Below are 5,436 nucleotides of genomic sequence, written 5' to 3' on the forward strand. Positions count from 1 at the left end.
CGGCTTTTTGCAAAGGGGTCTCAGGGCCGTGGGCCTCGGGTGTCCCTCCGGCTCCCCAAAGCACAGGGACGAGGTGAGAGGCTTAGACCATGCCTGGGCAATGTTGTTTCTTACACCTGGGTGTGTGGCATTTTGTTGAGCTGGATACCCCCACTTGGGATAGGTGTTCCACAGCAAGCACCTATTGTTCGTCGGAAGCCGTTTTTGCCCCAGGGGTCTCCGGGCTGTGTTCGTTGGGCTTGAACTCCTGCTAGCAAAACCGCCGGGTTGAGGGAAGGGTTCAGACTGTGCCTGGGCCCTGTGGTCTCTTCCAGGTCAGTGTATGGCATTTCCTTCCCCTTGCCACAGGCACCTGGGAGCATGTCTGCACGTGGAGAAAGGCTTTCCCGTGGGAAGCCGGTTTTTGTCAAACGGGTCCCAGTGCTCTGCTCCTCTCTTTTCACTCCTGCTGCCAGAAGCCCAGGGAGGATGGGAGGGCTTAGAACATGGCTGGGCACTGTGGTTTCTTCCAGAGAAGTGGAGGGCATTTGCTTTACCTTGCCACAACCACTTGGGATAGGGTCTGCACCTCAGGAAAACTGTTTCCGTGGGAAGCCGGCTTTTTGCAAAGGGGTCTCAGGGCCGTGGGCCTCGGGTGTCCCTCCGGCTCCCCAAAGCACAGGGACGAGGTGAGGGGCTTAGACCATGCCTGGGCAATGTTGTTTCTTACACCTGGGTGTGTGGCATTTTGTTGAGCTGGCTAACCCCACTTGGGATAGGTGTTTCACAGCAAGCACCTATTGTTCGTCGGAAGCCGTTTTTGCCCCAGGGGTCTCCGGGCTGTGTTCGTTGGGCTTGAACTCCTGCTAGCAAAACCGCCGGGTTGAGGGAAGGGTTCAGACTGTGCCTGGGCCCTGTGGTCTCTTCCAGGTCAGTGTATGGCATTTCCTTCCCCTTGCCACAGGCACCTGGGAGCATGTCTGCACGTGGAGAAAGACTTTCCCGTGGGAAGCCGGTTTTTGTCAAACGGGTCCCAGTGCTCTGCTCCTCTCTTTTCACTCCTGCTGCCAGAAGCCCGGGGAGGATGGGAGGGCTTAGAACATGGCTGGGCACTGTGGTTTCTTCCAGAGAAGTGGAGGGGATTGGCTTTACCTTGCCACAACCACTTGGGAGAGGGTCTACACCTCAGGAAAACTGTCTCCGTGGGAAGCCGGCTTTTTGCAAAGGGGTCTCAGGGCCGTGGGCCTCGGCTCTCCCTCCGGCTCCCCTAAGCACAGGGACGAGATGAGGGGCTTAGACCATGCCTGGGCAATGTTGTTTCTTACACCTGGGTGTGTGGCATTTTGTTGAGCTGGCTATCCCCACTTGGGATAGGTGTTCCACAGCAAGCACCTATTGTTCGTCGGAAGCCGTTTTTGCCCCAGGGGTCTCCGGGCTGTGTTCGTTGGGGTTGAACTCCTGCTAACAAAACCGCCGGGATGAGGGAAAGGTTCAGACTGTGCCTGGGCACTGTGGTCTCTTACAAATCAGTGTACGGCATTTACTTCACCTTGCCACAGGCAGTTGTGAGCATGTTTGCACGTTATGAAAGATTTTTCCGTTGGAAGCCGGTTTTTCTCAAATGGGTCTCCGTGTTGTGCTCCTCTGTTTTCACTCATGCTTCCAGAAGCCAAGTGATGATGTTAGGGCTTAGAACATGGCTGGGCACTGTGGTTTCTTCCAGAGAAGTGGATGGCATTTGCTTTACCTTGCCACAACCACTTGTGAGAGGGTCTGCACCTTAGGAAAACTGTTTCCTTTGGAAGCCGGCTTTTTACCTAATATGTCAGGGCTGTGGGGCTCGGGTTTCCCTCATGCTACCAAAAGCACAGTGACGATGTCTGGGCTTAGACCATGCCTGGGGAATGTTGTTTCTTGCACATAAGTGTGTGGCATTCTGTTTACTTTGCTACAACCACTTTGGATCGGTTTTCCACATCAAGAACTTTTTTTTCTTCGGAAACCGTTTCTGCCCCAAGTGTCCCATGCTGTGTTCGTTCGGGTTTATCTCCTGCTAGCAAACTGTGGTCTCTTACAGATCAGTGTATGGCATTTACTTCACCTTGGCACAGGCACTTGTGAGCATGTTTGCACGTTACGAAAGATTTTTCCGTTGGAAGCCGGTTTTTGTCAATCTCATAGGGAAGAAACAGAAACTCTTTGGCATAACCTGACTCACCCAGCATCAGGAAAGCAGTTCCAGAACTCAGCCCAGGGCCCCTGTCGCCTACCCAATTGTAGCCACCACCATGCCTCTATCGAAAGGAATTCCCAAAGACTCTCCTCTGACTCCACTACCAAAGAAACAGCAGATTGAATATGGCACTTCAAAATATCGAGATGATACATCTGGTATAGTTAGATACACAAGGTTTACCTTTATTTTTTTATTGTTTTTTATTACATAATGTTATAGTCTCCATACAGTATAGTAAATTTCGATGATACATTAGTTGCATATAACACCCAGTGCACCATGCAATATGTGCCCTCCTTACTACCCAACACCAGCATATATTTTAAACAGCAAAATGCTGCTCTGAATAATTTTGAATTTTCCCTCGACCCCCATTGTAACTCTTGGGATGAAAAGACTAATCAGTGATGAAACATCACCTTTGACAATTGGAAAGACATCATCCATATTTGTATGTGACGACAAAAGGCCATCTAACACTAAATGGTGGCCACTCACCCATATCTTAGGCCCAACTCTATAAACACTGTCAAACGTATATCTTAAAAATAGGCAAAGAGTAAACCTCACCTTCCCTTTCTAATGAAAGAGTGTTTCTAGGAAACAGCTGTTCAAAATACATTCATAAGCAGTCAATGAACAGAGAAAATGGGATCCCCTGCAAAGTGCTCCAAGCTCAGAAACTAAGTACCTCCTTCACCAAATTCAGAACGCTGACAACTATTACTTAAGTTTTACTTCATGGCTCAACTAGAGAAAAGAGAAAAACCCAGGAGATGGTGGGTTCATGAGAGGTTTTACTTCCAGTCCTGATGTGGATATGACATTTCTCCAAATGGACCTGCCGCTTTCTCTGAATGCTGGATCCCGTGTCAAGCTGCCTCACTGACTCAGATGCAGACGTTCAGAACGTAGGGTGTCGCGGAGCCAGAGCAGAGAAGTGTTGTCAGATGGGGAGAAGCAGCTCCTCGGACCTAAAGCCTGCACACCTGCTGTGGTTTCTGGGAGAAGGGGAAACATAGACTTGTCTTTTAGTAGTAATTATCTCCCAGCCCATTGCCACCATTCCCAGGAAACAGCTAGCACAATGCTGAAGTTGGGTAAGGGCTCTGGGCCTTCCTAGCGCCCCACCTGTGCCTGAGGGAACAGGGAATACCCTGCTGAACTCGGGGAACTGCTCAAGGTCCATTACCTGCACTGTGTCGGGGGACAGGGGCACCGCACTGAAGTTGGGGACTGTGCGGTCCTTTCTCTCGCTCTTCTTGGGGAACACGGGAAACCCTGGAATGTCTGCGAACCATCCCACAAAAGCTTTGCTGAGCGGGTGCCCTGGAGTTCCTGGGTCTGGAGTGTATGGCCAGTTGACGGAGACTAGGCAGAAGAGACTTTCAAGGGAAAAAGGAAAGAAAACTGAGTCTCCATGATGAACTCTCTCAACATGCCCTTCCAGAACCCTGCCTCTTACCCGGGGTGCCCCTACTCCCAGAAAGCCCACCTATGGCCACACAGCATGCATTCACCCAGCCAGGAACTCCACAGGTCCACTCTCTCAAAACTCCACTTCCTTGGCTCCTGGTCTGCGTCCTTGGGCTGCTCCGGATCTGCACACAGAGACGTAGCTCCACCCCCATGGGGTGATTGCTTGGGGAGTATGATGCTTCCAACTCCTTGAATGCCAGGCAACCGGCCCCATGACTCACAACTCTGGGAGTGCAGAGGTCCAGGAGGCACCTCCTTGGCTAAACGCCCTGAGCAGGCATGACGGGGATCATGGGCAGGGCTGCAATCACACACACACACACACACACACACACACACACACACACACACACACACACACACACACACACGGCCCCTTTCGCGGACCCCTCTAGCTGCAGACCACCCTCAGAGCCCTGCCCCTTCCCTTCTGCACCAACCCTTCCTGCAAGGGTGTGCCTGGTTCCTGGCAAGGTCAGCTGCTCTCAGACTGTTCCAGCCTTGGGCTTTAGGAAATGCAATGCTTTTATGCATATCCAAGGCAATTTTAAGCGCCAAAAGGAATGCTCCAAGCGGGAATAGCTTTGCCTTCTTGTCTCACCCATGGAGTGGATAGTGCTTCTCAGACCTTCAAAACATCCTTCTAGGGTGAGCCCATTTGTGCTGCAATCTATATACACATGCTTAGTTCTACAGGGAAGGAAGGAAAAGCCGGCCTTCTGTTCTGTCAAGGTTGTGAACCAGGAACATTTATTTTTCACTTGAAAACAGAGTGTTATTGTCGACACTAAATGAAGGAACCTTTTAAAACATTTTAGAGAGGAAGGAAGAGAGTTTTATTCAAACCCAAGTCAAGGACAGCTGCCTGGGAGACACAATATTCACAAAGAAGGGAGTGCTCCAGGGAAGGAACATTTAGGGCAGGGTCATATATTTGTTCTGAGTTGTGCTACGTACAGTTATACATCATGATGAGGAAGAAGGTTCCAGAAAGTGACAGACTTTTTCTTATGTTTTCAGTATGTACAAATCAGTATGACTTTAATCTTATGGGAGCAAGAAAGGTTCTTTTGTGTTCTCACCTTGATGTTGGCAAAGGCATTTTTTGGTTCTCTTTTTCTTTTTGATGCATATGGACAATAAGTGCTGGGGGCAGAAATAGGGCCCATGCTTTGAGGGTTTGCCCAGTCATTTTGAGCTGGGTAAAATGTTAAAGGAGAGCTTTCCTGGGAGGCCAAGATCAGGCCTCACAGATGGTATGACATAAAAATTACTCTTATCCTTATCATCACTACCAAATGGTGGAACGTGAGATGAAAGCACCTTTCCAATAGTAAAGAGACATCAAAGGACCCCTACAGAAGGTTACCTGCTCCATGGTCAACACAGGTAACAGAGGCGTTCATGGTCTCTGGACTCCTCCCCTTGTCCTGCCCAAATCTCTGAAGCATAGAGATCATTTACAGTCAGAATTTTACACATCTTAGAGATGTCTGGCACCATTCCCTTGGACTACAGAATACAACAGAATAGCTCACTGTCACAACACGAAAGTGCCCCTGGATACACTAAGTTCTTTCTCCGCAACGTTGGCCTTAATGAAATCATAATCGTAACATAGAAACACTACGATGGTTGGGAATAAATAATCACAGGTAAGGGAATATTTAGGAAATCTTTAGAAGCATTGTCTCACTCTATAGAAGAGGCTAACTGCTTTAAATACTATTTCCGACCTTACA

At 49.4% G+C, this 5,436-nt stretch overlaps 1 long non-coding RNA gene across 1 annotated transcript; it reads right to left on the reverse strand.

Moving 5' to 3' along the window:
- Positions 1-2,735: 2,735 nt before the first annotated feature.
- LOC148106779 (uncharacterized) lies at positions 2,736-3,924 on the reverse strand. Its single transcript, XR_015723513.1, has 3 exons — positions 3,711-3,924; positions 3,408-3,600; positions 2,736-3,216 (listed from the first exon to the last, which is right to left on the reverse strand). It is a non-coding gene; the product is annotated as an uncharacterized LOC148106779 (long non-coding RNA).
- Between the last annotated feature and the right edge of the window lie 1,512 nt (positions 3,925-5,436).

Source organism: Ursus americanus, unplaced genomic scaffold (genome assembly GCF_024610735.1).
Source record: "Ursus americanus isolate L20-20 unplaced genomic scaffold, mUrsAme1.1.p SCAF_45, whole genome shotgun sequence".
NCBI lineage: Eukaryota > Metazoa > Chordata > Mammalia > Carnivora > Ursidae > Ursus > Ursus americanus.